Consider the following 16,540-nt stretch of genomic DNA (forward strand, 5'->3'; position numbering starts at 1 on the left):
ACATATCTAATTTAAAATTTTCTAGTAGGCTCTTTAAAAAGAATAAAGAAACATAAAATTACTTTTAATAATATAATCTATCTAACTTACTGTATTCCAAATATTGCCTTTTTAACATATGATCAATATAAAGAAATCATTGATGACATATACTTTACATTTATACTAAGTCTTCAAAATCTGGTATGTACAGTACATCTCAACCCAGACAAGCTTATTTGAAGTGCTCAGTGGCTACTTGTGTTTAGAAGCTATTGTATTGAATAGCTCAGCTCTGGATATTGGAAAACATTTTCTTATTTTTCCCATCCAGTCATCTAGAGTCCAACCTTCACTCAGGATCCAGGAGACTTCTCATTTTGGTCTCCGTCCCTAGCAAGTATTGTACTCCCTTCACCATACACAGGCTTCATTCCATAGAAATAAAGGGAAAGAGGAGACTAACCCTATCCTGCCCCAGTGTTGCAGGAGGAGCTTCTCAAGGGCAATGCAGTATTTCCTTCCTATGCTCTCATAAATGATAGAAGCAGCAGCATCTCTAGAAGCTGCCAGCAGCTACTACTTTAGCATGAAAAACTCAAGGAAGTGACCTTCTTTACAGGGTCTTGAATAAGATCAAGTGGTTTAATTGTAACCATTAAACCTTGTCAACATTTAGACTAGAATGTCTAGAACTAACTATGGGATTCTTCCCTACATAGGGGATGGGAGGCACAGATGCTTATTTGTTGGGTTGATCTCACCAGGTCCAGGACCAAGGCTACTGGACCAAGGCAAAATCATCAGACTACTAGACCAGGGAGCTGACATTGGAAATGTTCCTATGATAGAAACTCCTTCCCTGGACCCACTGTGTTTGATCCCATGAGGATAGTCTTGAGATAGTATTAACAAGTGCTTACTCAATGACAATACCAGAAAAGAAAAGCACCTGCCTCCCATCGTGGATACTTTGCCACTTTATGAGCCTGCTTTAGCCATGTGGCAGAGTAGAGAGAGCCGGGAATGACAGGCAGTGAGCTTTCCTAGCTGTTTTGCCTTGAGAGTGTCTCTTCAGGCACAAAGGCCTGAAGCCCTATGGCATGTTCAGGACCTGCCTGGACTTGACATGCTAGTAGCAGAGGTTGTTGTGAGCAATTGGTGGGAGGTGGGCTGCAGGAGAAAGCAAGCCAGACCACGAGGAACTGGACTCTCCTTAGGATAGTGACTACTTCTAAGGTTGATGGGGAACAGAGCATTTTAAATAAGAGAATGGCTTTCTTCATTGCTTTGTAAATGCTATAGATCTTGCCAAAATATAATCACGTTTATTCTCTTACTTGAAGTCCTTCATGAGTTTCTTGTTTCTCACAAGGTAAAGGTGAAGACTCCTTGGTGACATATCCAAGGTTGAGCACAATTTGACCTCTGCCAATAAATTGGACCTCATTTCCCTCCACTGTCCCCATAGTTCCATCTTTATGGAGCTGGGCCTGACCCTCTTCTGAATGGGCAGAACTTTTCATGCCAATGGGCATGTACATACTGGAAATTCCATCCCTTATCTCCTCTTTCATTATTAAGTTCTTACTATATTTAAGAGTCCATTCAAATGAACTCTCTAGGAAGCCTTCCTTTTATCTCTTTGCAGAGCTGAGTGCTTCTGCCCATAACTTGTCTACTTCCATTGTCTACTTGTCTATAGCACTCAGCACATAGACATGCTAGATTGTTGGCTTACCCACTCCCACAGGCTGTGAGCCTGTCATTCATTCATTCACTCATTCATTTATTCCACAAATGTTGTGACCGATAAATATACTATGCACAAGCGATACAGCAGTAAACAAAACTGTCACAGATCCCTACCACTATGGGACTATTTAGTGGAAAGAAACTAAAATTCAATAAATATGTAAGTAACATATATAGAAAGTCAGATGGCTTGGCACCAAAGCCTCCCAAACTTCCTAGCCCCTTACAGTTGGGTGAGGCCTAGTGACAGGTTTTGGCCAGTGGGCTGTGAACAGTAATGACATGTGTTATTTCCAGTCCAAAGCACTTAGGAGCTGGTTTATGACCCCCTCCCCCTCTCTATTCCCCTACTGCAGCCAGTGGAAAGCATGTGTCAGGCCACAGAATAGAAACATCCTGGGTCCCTGAGTCACTGCTGGATGATACCTGTCTAGAAAGCGACTAGTTCTACAGTGGGATCTGCATGAGTGAGAGTTCACTTTAAATGTAGGCCATTGAGCTCTGGGGTCGTTTAGCACAGAACAGCCTACCCTTTGTGGACTAGTGAAAATGGTGATAAGCACTACAGAAAAATACTGAGAAGAAAAGGGGTTGGAGAGTGGTGGAGGTTGGGATGAGATGTTCCAGTTATAAGAGTGATCATGGAAGGCCTTCCTGAAAAGATACTATTGGAGTAAATACCAGAATAAAATTAGGAAGCAAACCATGTGACTAACTGGGAAAAAGGTGCCAGGCAGAGGTGGAGGAGAAGCCAATACAAAGGCCCTGAGGTAGAACCATGTCTGGCAGCATTGCAGAAACAGCAAGGAGTTCAGAGTGGCTAGAGTGGATGAGGGGGAAATTGGTGGGAAGGAAGGTTAAAGAGATTGAAGGTGTGGGGAACAAGTTCTGTAGAGCCTTGTGGGCCTCTATGAGGCCATCGACTTTAACTTTGACCAAGAAAGCCCTTTGTGAGTTTTGAACAGAAAAGTGATGTTAATTGACTTACACTTTAACATTTATGTTGCTATCTTGGGAGTTGACTGAGAGTACTTTAGGGCTGAAGCAGAGACTAATTAGGAGATTATTACATTGATCAAACTAGAAACAATGTGTCTGAGAAGACAACATGGTGAGAAATAGTGAGATCCTGGATATATTTGAAGGTAAAACCAGTATGATTTGCAGGAATAAGGGATGTGAAATGTGAGAGAAAGAGAAGTCGAAATTGATTCACCAGTTTTAGCCTGAGCATCTGGAAGTTTGGAGTTGCCACCATCTGAGATGTAGTTGGAGCAGGTTTGTTGTAAAGATAAGAATCCCAGTTTAGGACATGAAAATTTTGAGATGCTTACTAGAGGTTCAGGCGGCAAAAGGAAGTACAGTAAGTCCTCACTTAATGTCATCAAAAGGTTCTAAACCTTTAAGCAAAACAAGGTATAATGCAATTAATTTATCACAGGCTGATTGATAAAAATAAGAGTTAAGTTCCAGTTGGCTCAGTGGTAGTGTCAACCCAGAGTATGGAAGTCCTGGGTTTGATTCCTGGTCAGGGCACACAGGAGAAGTTACCACCTGCTTTTCTACCCCTCCCCCTTCCTCTTCTCTCTCTCTCTCTCTTCCCATCCCACAGCCATGGCTCAATTCGTTTGAGCACATTGGCCCCGGGCGCTGAGGATAGCTCCATGGAACCTCTGCTTCAGGCACTAAAAATAGCTTGATTGTGAGCATGGTACCAGATGGGCAGAGCTTCAGTCCCAGACAGCAGTTGCCAGGTGGATCCCAGTTGGGGTGCATGTGGGGTCTTGTCTATTTCCCTTACTTTCACTAAAAAAATAAAATAAAAAAATAAAAAGTTAAGTTCCTATGGCATCTCATCAATGATATAAGAAAACAACATTACTCAAAGATATATATCTTTCACATACTAGATATTTAGTAAATGTTTGTTGGACAAAGAGAAAGTCTCTGTCCATAGTAGACCCGGTTATAAGATCATGAAAAGACAATGTACACAAAAGTGTTTTGCCAAGTATATCATGTTATTCAAGTGAAGAATAATTAGCTATGATAATATAATATTATTATACTCTGCAAGTGAGGTAGATAATAAAATATATTTTTTATTCTAAAAATATTTAAGATTGTAACCAATGGATTGAATCACTCACCTAACGAATTTTGATAAAATTCTTAGACAGGGCTATTATTAGGTAAAATTAATGCAAAGATGATTTAGAAAAAGGTAGGCGAGTGAGAGAAATAGTGCTTACATTGTCAAAACCTAAAATGTATATTAACAAGTGATAACAGCAACCACTAGAGGGAAAAGAATGAATGACAGGCCACCATTTCCCTATAGCAACTGTACTCAAACACTTATCTTGGCATCAGTTATTTTGCAGACTTAAAAAACATATGAATCATTCCAAAGATCAGCTTACTTCTTCCCCAAATAGGTAATTATTGTCTTCCCCTTCCTGCCACTCCTATTAGCACAATATTGAAGAATCAGTTCTCTAGACCACAAAAACTTTAGAAGGAGGGTTTTTCAGTTAACCAAGGAAGAAATTAAAATCAAAAAGGAGTGTCTTAACAACTGAGTCATAACCTGTACGAACTGATTTTTTGGCTGTCTGGTCTTCAAAGTTGCCCTCCACTGGACATAAGCATACAGTTCAGAGACAGGAACTGAGGGAGGGAAGGAGAAGGAACATGCATGTTTATAAAAGGCTTGAACAATGAGCTGGGCCTGGGGAGACTGGAAAAGGAGACCGTTTAGATAGATGATGGCATTAGTCAGCATTTTAACACTGCTGTTGCTTTCCATCAGGTTCAGAACTTACTACAGTAGCCATTTCTTTACATCTTATAAAATTCCCCTGTATAAGAATTTGGTAAAGGTCTTTTCCGGTAAAGTGGATCAAGCATACATTAAGTTGTCCCTTTTCTGCAAAGGGGAGCTCATTTTGCATGACAGAAGATAGGTACTAAATGCCAATAGAAGCCAACATGTAGTTTATAAGTCTAAGCAAGCTACTTAATTTTTGTATGTGGCATGTCATTTCTCAGCATCATTTCTGTTTTTCACTGGTGCCTATCATTTTATAAAAAACAATACTTTGACATTTGGAACTCCTAGCCAAAGTAAGCTTTGAATATAAAAGTTTTACATTTAAAGAATAGCCCAAAGCAAAGTAATCCAAAACAACAACCTACTAGTGGAAAGCTTAGTTATGACATATCCTTTCAATGGAATATTATGAACCTAAGCTATTATTTAGAAATGCTCATACTTTTACTTATTAGAAGATTCTGCATTTCTGCTTGAATAATTAAGAATAATTGAATGGGCACTTCAGCAAAGAGTAGTCTCTACAAGGAAATTAAGTATGCCATCATCTGGTATACTTATAACAGTGCACATTTAATCTAAGTACAGTAGTATGGAACTGAAAAGACCCATAGAGTACCCCCTCATCCACCTTTCTGATGTTGATGATTAACTGTCCGCACTGACGATGGTCTGCCCTGTTTGTGAAGGTTCCAGAGGAGTTCCTGTCGTTATACAATAGGCAATGCCACACACACAAACCAACTGACAGGTCTACTGAGAGATAGGATATGACTGCTTAAAATCTATAAATCAAGCTGGACCAGGCGGTGGCGCAGTGGATAGAGCGTCGAACTGGGATGCAGAAGACCCAGGTTGGAGACCCCGATGTTGCCAGCTTGAGCACAGGCTCATCTGGCTTGAGCAAAAAGCTCACCAGCTTGGACCCAAGGTCACTGGCTCAAGCAAGGGGTTATTCAGTCTGCTATAGCCCTACGGTCAAGGCACATATGAGAAAGCAATCAATGAATAACTAAGGTGTTGCAATGAAAAACTGATGATTGATGCTTCTCATCTCTTTCCGTTCCTGTCTGTCTGTCCTTATCTATCCCTCTCTCTGACTTTCTCTCTGTCCCTGTAAAAAATAAAAAAAAAATAAAAATTTATAAATCAAGGGATTCTACTGAACAACTGAATACTTAACTAAGCAAACATTTTCTATTATAAGAATAAATATATGGGGGATAAAATGTTGGGAGCCACTGGTTCCATAGTTTAAATGGCTCATAAATAACAACTTAAAATCAGAATATATATATATGTGTGTGTGTGCGTGCGTGTGTTTATATATATACATATACTATATATATATATTATATATATAAGTAAGTGTTAAGAGGATGTGGAAAAATCAGAACACCTGTGTACAATTGGTGGGAATATAAAATGGTGAAGGCATTTATATAAAAGCGTATGGTGGTTCCTCAAAAACTAAAAAATAGAATTACCACATGGTCCAGCAATTCCACTTCTTAGTATACAGCCAGAAGAATGGAAAGCAGAATCTCAAAGGAATATTTGTACACTTGTTTGTAACAGCATTAATTATTCACAATGGCCAAAAGGTAGAAGCAACACAAGTGTTCACTGAGGGATGAACAAATATGATAGATAGATAGATAGATAGATAGATACACTATATACACACACACACACACATGCATGTGCACACTAGAATGTAGTTTAACCTTAAAAAGCAAGGAAAATCTGACACATGCCACAACATGAATGAACCTGGAGAACATTATGCTCAGTGAAATAAGCCAGTTATAAGAACAAATACTGTATTATTCCACTTATACGTGTTATCTGGAGCAGTCAAATGAATGCAGACAATAAGTAGAATGGTGGTTCCAAGGGCTGGGGGAAGGTGAATGAAGAGTTATTGTTTAATGGGTACAGAGCTTCAGTTTTGCAAGATGGAAAGAGTTCTGGAAGTGGATGGTGGGGATGGTTGCGTAACTGTGAAAGTGCATAATGCCACTGAACTGTGTACCTAAAAGAGGCTCAGATAGTAAAATATGGTATGTGAATTTTTTCATTTAAAAATACATATAAGGCCCTGTCTGGTTGGCTCAGTGGTAGAGAGTCGGTTCGGCATGTGGAAGTCCCGGGTTCAATTCCTAGTCAGGGCACACAGGAGAAGCCCACATCTGTTTCTCCACCCCTACCCGTCTTGCTTCTCTCTCTCTCTCTCTCTCTCTCTCTCCCTCCCTCCCTCCCTCCCTCCTGCAGTCATGGCTCAATTGGAGTGAGTTGGCACTGGGCGCTGAGGATGGGGCCATGGCCTCAGCCTCAGGAGCTAAAAAGAGCTCAGGTTGCTGAGCAACAGAGCAATGCCCCCAATGGGTAGAGCATCACCCCCTAGGGGGCTTGCCAGGTGGATTCCGGTTGGGGCGCATGCAGGAGTCTGTCTCTGACTCCCTTCCTCTCACTGAATTAAAAAAAAGAATAATAAAAATAAACAAATAAAATAAAAAACATATAATATGAAAAATTAGGCCAATGTTTCTTAACCTTTTTTCATTATTGCTCCCCCCATAAAGATTCTTTTTAGACACTTTTTCTCCTAATAGTCCCTCTCCAAAGAAATGTTACCACTAGGGATATGCCATATATCTGTACAGTTTGTATGTCTATACTTTATACATTAAAAGAGTAAGATTTTTTTGCCTCCCAAGAACTGCTTTCCACCCTCGTTAGGGATGCATGTAACAACATGAGATGAGAATCTCTAAGAGCTCAACACAGTGTTCTGAATGGTCTATGTTAAAAGTACAGGTTGGGATCATAAGATGATAAACTAAAGGAAATCTGTATGCAAAAAAACATAAAAACCCATTTATCTAGTAACAGTGTTGGAGGGGCTGTGGAGAAAAAGGAACCCTCATTCACTGCTGGTGGGAATGCAAATTAGTACAACCATTATAGAAGAAAGTATGGTGGTTCTTCAAAAAAATTAAGAATAGAATTACCATATGACCCAGCAATCTCTCTACTGGGTATCTATTCCCAAACCTTGAAAAGATTGGTACATAAAGACACATGCAGCCCCATGTTCATTGCAGCATTATTCACAGTGGCCAAGACATGGAAACAACCAAAGTGACCCTCGATAGAGGACTGGATAAAGAAGATATGGTACATATATACAATGGAATACTACTCAGCCATAAGAAATGATGACATATTGACATTTAGGACAACATGGATGGACCCTGAGAACATTGCACTGAGTGAAATAAGTAAATGAGAAAAAGCTAAGAACTGTATGATTTCACACATATAAAACTGAGACTCATGGACGTAGATAAAAGTGAAGTGGTTACGAAGGGGAACTGATGTAAGGGAGGAGAATGGGGGATGAGGGTGTAAAGAGGGACAAATATAAGGTGACGGAGAATGATTTGACTTTGGGTGATGGGTACACAACATAATCAACAGTTCAAATGCTATAGAAATGTTCACCTGAAACCTGTGTACTCTTATTGATCAATGTCACTCTGCTAAAGTTAATTTTCTAAATAAAATTTTAAAAAGACATTTATCTATTCATCTATTCTTTTATTTAAATATTTTCTAAGCGCCTATTGTGTGTTAAGCCCTATGCGACACACTAAGGATACGATAATAAACGTAGACATGTTCTTTACCCTCGTGGTACTTATAACTCAATGGGTGGGACATATATTAGTCAATAATCACACAATGAAATGGGAAATAGCAACCTCAGTAAATGCCTCAAAAGAGAGATAACTTGGTGCTGTAGGGAGGCAAGAAGGAGTTCTCCATGAAAGTAACGATGAGCTGAGGTTGGAAGATGAAGGGGCTTTAACTAGGCAAATGGGGAAGGAGACCTTTTCATGGAGAGGGGATAGCTTGTACAAAGGACCTGTGGCCAGAGGGAGCATGGCACTCAATAGAAACTAAAAGGAGACATAAGTGGCTGGGACACAGCAATCCACATGGAAAGTAAAACAAAATGAAACTAGCCCAAGGTTGCTCAGCCTTGTCACTATGGACATTTTGGGTTTGTTAATTCTTTGTTACAGGAGGTTGTCCTGTGTATTCCAGGATATTTAGCAGAATTCCTGACCTCTAACCCCTAAATACTAGTAGCATTTGCCCCAAAGCATGATGTCCAAAAATGTCTCCAAACATGGCCCAATGTCCTCCAGGGAATAAGGTCACATTTGGTCGAGAACCACTAGAGAGAAATGGGCAGAGGCCAGACTGTGTAGGCCCTGCCATTATGGCATTTTACTTTATTTATGAGTAGTGAGTAAATGGAGGAGAGTGAGAGCCAGAAGTGATATGGATAGAACAATTAGAAACTAAACCTGTTGGGAAACTTCTAGACTAATCCTGGTGAAAGATAATAACAGCTTGGACCAGGGTGGTGGGTGGAGAGAAGTAGATGGATTTGAGAGATAGGAAGTAAAATCAACAGAACTTGGCACTGAATTGGACATGTAGGGTGAGGCCAAAAGAGACATCAGGACTAATTCACGCTGGAGGAAGCAGATGGATGGTGGTTCTGCTTACAGAAATGGGGAGGCGGGGGATGGCCTAGGTTTGCAGGGGAAGATCACACAATTTGGTCATGTTAAATTTGAGGGGCTTTTAGGATTCCCAGGAACAGCTGTGGAACAGCTAATTGAATGTGTGGGTCTGGAGCTCTAAGAGGTCTGACTAAAATATAAATTGGGGAGCAAATGGCCTAAAGAAGGTCATCTCAGCTGTGAAAGTGTACTGCCTCCTAAGGAAGGAGTGTAGGAAGAAAAGATGAGGTCCCAGGACGAGGGCTGGAGTGTGGTCACCACCGAATGACCTGATAGAGAAAAATAGACCTCAAGCATCAGAGAAGGGACAGCCGGAAAGCTGGCAAGATCAAGGACAGTGTGGAGCCCTGGGAGGCCAGGGAAGAGAGTCAAGAGCAGGGAGTACTGAATTGTGTCAGATACTCCTGAAGGATGAAGTAAATTTAAAAGAAAGCCTGCTGGGTATGGAAAAAAGGTCATTGTTGGTCACAGAGGAAGCGGTTTGGGTGGTTTGATGGAGACAGTCACCAATGGGAATGGGTGAGGGGTAGGAGGTGAGGGGGAGACAGAGAGTGCAGATAACATCTTAGGAGGTTGGACTGTGAGGAGGAAGAGAGACAGGTGGAACCTGGGGCAGGGCGTGAGGTTTTAAAATGAGAGGGACATGAGCATGTTTCAGTGTCAATGGGAAATACTTGGTTGAGAGGAGTCGGCTATCCAAGGAGAAGAGATGCTTCAGAGGTAGAGGGGATAGGATCCAAAACGCGGGGAGAGAATGGCCTTGGAGCCCGGGTGGGGGACTGTCCTCTACAGTGCAGGAGGGGCAGGAGAGGAGGGTGTGAGTGCACGGGCTCATGAATGTGAGTGGAGAAGTGGAGGGGCTTCTGCTGAGACTGAGGGAGACTGGGCATGGGGGTGGGGGTGGAAAGTGAATTCAGAGGCTTGAGAAGAATGGAGCCCTGGCCAGTGGGCTCAGTGGTAGAGCATTGGCCAGGCGTGTGGAAGTTCCAGGTTCAATTCCCAGTCAGGACACTCAGGAAAAGTGACTATCTGCTTCTCCACCCTTCCCTCTCCACCTTCTTTCTCTCTCTCACTCTCTCCCCCCCTACCCCCACTCCCTGCAGCCATGGCTCATTGGAGCATGTTGGCTCTGGGTGCTGAGGATGGCACCATAGCCTCACCTCAGGGGCTAAAATAGCTTAGTTGCCGAGCAGTAGCCCCAGATGGGCAGAGCATCGCCTCCCTTACTGGGCTTGTCAGGTGGATCCGGTTGAAGTGTATGCTGGAGGCTGACTCTTTGCTTTCCTGCCTCTCATTTAAAAAAAAATAAATAAAAAGAGAGAAGAATGGAGACGTTTGAAGTTATGAGAAGTATTATTAGAATGATTCTCAGAAAGCAACATGTTCTCAGTCATCTAAGAAAAATAAAACCATGATTGGAAGACTCAAATTACTTACAGTATTAGTTTCCTAAGATTCCCACAACAATGTACTACAAAGTGGGCGGCTCACAACAACTGGGAGAGATATGTTTTCTCTCATAGTTCTGGAGGCTACAAGTTCAAAATCAAAGTGTCAGCAGGTCATGCTCTCCATAAAGTCTCTAGAAGATCTCTCCTAGCCTCTTTTAAGTTTCTGGTGGTTGCCAGCAGTCCTTGGTGTTCCTTGGCATTTTATGGCTTATTAGAAGCATTGCTGCAACCTCTGTCCCTGTTTTCATGGGGCCCTCTCCTCTAGGTAGCTGTCTTCACATTTTTGTCTTTTTAGAAGAACAACAGTCATTGGATTAGGGTGCATCCCTCCTTTTTTTTAGTGAGAGAGACAGACAGACAGACAAGAAGGGAGAGAGAGATGCCCTGGCCATTTGGCTCAGCAGCAGAGCTTTGACCTGGTGTGTGGAAGTCCCAGGTTTGATTCTTGGTCAGGGCACAAAGGAGAGGTGACCACTTGCTTCTCTACCCTCCCCCTCTCACTTCTCTCTCTCTCTCTCTCTCCTCCTCTTGCAGTGATGGCTCAATTGGAGCAGGTTGGCCTGGGGTGCTGAGGATAGCTCCATGGCCTCCCCTCAGGTGCTAAGAAGAGCTTGGTTGCTGAGCAATAAAGCAAGCCCCAGATGGGCAGAGCATCATCCCCTAGTGGGCTTGCCAAGTGGATGTGGTTCAGGCACATGCAAGAGTCTGTTTCTCTGCCTCCCCTCCTTTCACTGAATAATAAAAAATAAAATAAAATAAAAGGAAGGGAGAGAGATGAGAAGCATTAACTCATAGTTGTGGCACCTTAGTTGTTCATTGATTGCTTTCTCATATGTGCCTTGACTGGGTGGGGAGGGGGTGGCTCCAGTAGAGCCAGTGACTCCTTGCCCAAGCCAACGACCTTGGACTCAAGCCAGCAACCTTGGACTTCAAGTTAGTGACCCTGCACTCAAGCTGGATGTGCCTGCGCTCAAGCGATGACCTCAGAATTTTGAATCTGGGTCCTCAGCATCCCAGGCCAATGCTCTATCCACTGTGCCACTGCCTGGCCAGGCAGGACGCCTCCTAAACTAGTACAACCCATCTTGACTTGTGTACATCTGCAAAGACTCTATGTCCAAAAAAAGGTGACATTTACAGGTTTCAAGTAGACATACATTTTGAGGAGACACTATTCAACCCAGTATATTACTATACTAATAACCCAGTATATGAATGCATTTTAGAAGTATTTAGAAGATTAAAACAAAAATGTCTTTGGCAGCTAACACTTACAGATCTCAAATGCCTCCTATGGAGTGTCACATACTCTCTACAACGGTTGTGGTGTCTCTACTGTCTGCATGTGACAGATGAGAAAACAGAGGCTAAGGGTGGCTGTGTGACTTGCCCAAGTGAGATCCTGGCAGAGCCAGGACCTGAACGCAGGCACTGTGTCTTTAGAGACCACCTTTAACACTCATTTGGCTCTACTGCCTGTTTTTTTTCAGGTAATCCTGAGTTAATAAAAAAGTAACTCCAGCAGCTATATAGTTACCTACCCCAGAAGCCACCCTTCCCTCCCTAATATCTTTTTCTCTGCACACAGCTCTTCATATGTCCAGCATGTCCACAGCTCTGCACGCGGGAGGAAAAGCCTACTGCTTGCCCTTGGGCTGGCAAATACAGCTCTCCCTTTTCCGGTAACCTCCAGGCTTGGCTTAGGTCCCCCAAGTCCTCGGCGCCCAACTCCTGGAGTTCTCAGAAGTGGAGAATGAGGATGACTGCTACAGCACCGAAGCTGGCTACATGCACAGCCAGGACCAGCAAGGGGTGCACATCATGGATGACAAAGCCTTGAGCAATCTGAAGGAACTGGAGACAGAGCTGCTGCTTATGACCAGCCATCACATTGAGAAAGAAAAAGGTCAGAAGTCAGATTTAAAAAAAAAAAAAATCAAACAAAAAACACTGAGGGCTTCACCTCCCATCTCAAAATATAAGTGCATATCCAATAGTTCTTGAAAATTCAGTAAGCACATACACTTCCCCAGCACACCCCACATTCAAAAAGTTATGGTTCTGTTTTCCTGCCTAAGTGCCCCTTTGTTAGAGACTGACTCCTCTCCAGGGTGTGGTTATAATCCTTACTGTTGTTTAGACCGGACTTGTTGCCCAGTGGCATTTCTGCATCACTCACTGGGTGTAAGGCATGTCATGCCAGGCCCTGAGGCAAGCAAAGTAATCAATGATTTTTTTTCTATGTGACAAAAAAAAAAAAATGAGTGACCTTGGGAAATGGCAGTTAGAAGCAGAGGCATCCCTGGCTTCCTAACAGAAAACCAGGATGATGCCAGACAGGCTCCAAAGGGAGATACCATTACTCAGTGTAATGGTATAACCCATAATCTGTACTCGCTCTTCCTTCTGGTGCTACTCAAATTCATCCAATTTTAGAAATAGGTGAGGTAAGACTATTTCTTTTGAAATACTATGACAGCACTAGCATTACATCTGGAAAGAAGCTAGAGTTTCTAGATATATTGCAACACCTACAGGGAAGTTTAGCACGGGTTTGTGTTGTTTTGTAATATATTAGACTATGATTAAGGACAATTCATATTCATATTGTTCTAAAATACTGCTTGAAGAATGTTTGACGATTCATCTTTCAGATCCTAGACAAAATTAATTTAACAATGGATTGAACTCTTTATCTTATCTGGGATCTGACTCAGGGGAAGTGGCGACAGCATCCAATATTCCAGGGCATTTCATTTCAACTCTTAGCTTTTATATTAGTGCAAAAATTAGGGAATATTTCAAAATGAATATGAAGCGATAAAAAAAGAAGCATTTGATTTTTTTATTATTATTAAACAAGAACATCAGAAAAGCAAACGACAAGTCAAAGAAAGTTGTTCAGTTATGTAAGTGAGATGCAAAAACAACTTTTATTTCATTGGTGAAAATGCAAAAACGCTGAAAGTACTAGAGTATCTGCACGTTCCCTGATCCCCTAATTTTTGTGAGCAGTAAAATATATTTACTGGTTATCCTACAAACTACTGCATCGTTTTCATTGACAATAATTTATAATACAATGCAACGATTTTCAGCTGCTAAGCATTTAATTTGACTGAAACACATAGTAGTTATTTAGCCATGCAAACATCTTCCAGCTGGGCTAGTACACATATAGTCATTCACTGTGAAATGATTTCCCAACTGATGCTAGAAAACTTTCCGGTCAGAGTCTTTCTCTTGTATTCAGTAGCCATCACATATTTGATAATTATTAAATTCAAACGCCAGCCCCTGAAAAGCATATTTTTAATATGTCATTCTGAAACATAGCACTTAAAAATTTTAAACAATAATAGCACTGACAGTGAAAACTAACATTAATATAGTAGAAAAAAATAATTCATCAGAATAATGACTGATTATATTTATTTATTTAAGTTAGTGATTAACATAATTCAAAAATATCTTAGAAACTTCTCTGAAATTTTTTTACCTGGCCAGCATCAATTGAAATAGCAAGTCAAATTGGGTTTGTATGTAGACCACCAGGGACCTGGTTTTAGAGAATGAAAAAAATGTATATTTTGCCTTTAAATTATAAGTTTGAGGATTTTTAACAAAGATTTTATATAAACTGAATTTGGTTATATTTCTAAAACTAAGCTTTAAAACTAAAATTGTAAAGTAAAAACAGAAACCGCTGTAGACTTAAAAGTCAACTAGTATGAATATAGGGCTTTGTCTTTGCTGCTGGCTCTGTAACCTGATTTTAGGAATCCCAGGAGTGGATTTGGTGTTTTCGTTCCTGAGATGGAGCTGACAATTGAGGGTACATTTCTAATAGGACAGTGATGGGCAATCTTTTGGGCTTGGTGTGTCAAAATTTGCCAAAAAACCAAGCATAGCTCAGGTGGTATGTCACTTCGAGAAAAAAAAACACCATAATTTCACAATATTTATAGTTTAAATAACAAAAATGTATACTTGTAATATATAACCGTATTTAATAAACCAAAACCTAATTATTTAACTTACCTGCTTAGTGACTTCTTTGTTCATCATCAGTCGGGTTTTTTTGTTGGTCTTGATACTATTTAATTTGTGTGGGGTGCCGTGAACTAAGATAAGTGAGAGGGAGGGGGAATTCTTTAACCTGCCTATTAGTGACTTTTTTATTGCTGAATTTCATTGGCTAAATCTTCAATTGAAGGTTGGTATTTTGTACACTTCAAGCCCAAGCAAGCGCTACTAACTTCATCTGTCAATCTGTTTCTTTTGTTGGTTTTGATATTATTTAATGCTGAGGATAAGGTCTCACAAAAGTACGTAGAGGGAAAAATTGTGAGTAAAGCCATTGCTATATTTTTCAAGGTGCTAAAAGTGCCTGGTAATCGGTTCCAGGCACTCCAAATTTCCTGATCATAGTGGCACTCTTCTTGATTCTCCAAGCATCACCTTTCCAGATTCTTAAGCTTTGACCTCAAGTTGACAAACACCTGAGCCCAGATGCTGTCTTGAAATTCTGCAAGTTGCATCTTATGTAAATTAAGATGGGTGCCGCTATTTCTAATGGCGGAAAACAGCACCCATAGCATAGTCCCTCGCCTCTCCCAGCCTCCCCCTCACTTATCTCAGTAATGATGGTCATTCAGAAATCCACGACACCCCAGAACAGTAGATTGGATGATGGTTGCTGTGGTTATGTGGTTGCTGGTAATGGCGATCACAGGGCCCCCAGAGATGCGTCTCCCCCAGCATTCCCCTGCTCCCTGCTCCGCCTGCTGGAAGTGAGGTCAAAGATCCCCTAACGGCCTAACCGGAAGTCCCGGAACTAGACGCTCTGTGCCGGAATTCTGTTGTTTTGGCCTACAGACGTCTGGCACAGAATGTCTACACTACAGCAAATGTTTTATCCTCGGCTCCTGCACCTGGCCGTGTAGGAGCTGAGGATGAAATGTCCTTCTCGGCATGCAGCCCATGTCAGTGGTGACACACGTGTCATAGGTTCGCCATCACAGTAATAGGAAGATCTCCATGGAGAGAGGCCTGGTCCTGGTCACTGTCAGCACTTCTCTTCCAGGTCACAAAGAGGGAAGCAAGTCCAGGCTGGCCAGGACTGGGGATAGGCCCGGCAAGAGCAGACAGATTTGTTGTGCTCTGTGACATGTGGCCTTGGGAAGCAGCACTTCTGGAAAACAAGCGCCAGGTATTCTTACCCGGAAAACAAAACTTCGTTAAACATTCTTATACAACTCCTTTAGGGCAGCTCCCTTGTGAGAATGAAAGATGACTCCATTCACATCTCTTCTTCTGTCAGAGCAACCCCCAGTCTACTAGACAGAGACAAACCGACTGACCTCGCGCCCTGTGCCACGTGTGGGTGGGGGAGAGCAGCTGGGCAAGGAGCGCTAGCACTACAAGTTTCAAGGGTAAATTCAAGGCAATAAATCAGCGAGTTACTAAATCATCGTCCTGTTGTGCATGTTTCCTATCCCAGTAATAAATGAAAAACTACTCTTCATTTGTGCCCTTCGCATGGATTATGGCCCTTCTGAATCACTGCTGGGAGTTTACTCATCAAACATCAAGTATTTACTCTATACCAGGTACTGTTCCAGATACTGGGAACATATAGACATATATGAGATTATCTCTATCTTTAAGGAATTTCTAACCTATAAATATTGATCTGATCTCTAAACAACAATTATAACCCAGTGGCACATGCAAGGAGTGATGACGACCCCAGCGGAGGGAGGGGTTTGCCCTGCGGGGGGCTGTCAGAGTAAAGGAAATGTCCGGGAGTCTTGAGTCATCCCACAGGAGAAGGGATTTAATCTTGTTACTAAAAGACGAGTAACGTGCTGTCAGAGAAGGAAGGATTCTTAGGCAGAGGAAGCAGCATTCGCAGTGTC

At 41.7% G+C, this 16,540-nt stretch overlaps 1 pseudogene; it reads left to right on the forward strand.

The window, feature by feature from the left end:
• The window catches only part of LOC136316433 (uncharacterized), a 43,423-nt pseudogene that overhangs the window by 9,937 nt on the left and 16,946 nt on the right, over positions 1-16,540 (forward strand).

This window comes from Saccopteryx bilineata, chromosome 12 (assembly GCF_036850765.1).
Source record: "Saccopteryx bilineata isolate mSacBil1 chromosome 12, mSacBil1_pri_phased_curated, whole genome shotgun sequence".
Classification (NCBI taxonomy): Eukaryota; Metazoa; Chordata; class Mammalia; order Chiroptera; family Emballonuridae; genus Saccopteryx; species Saccopteryx bilineata.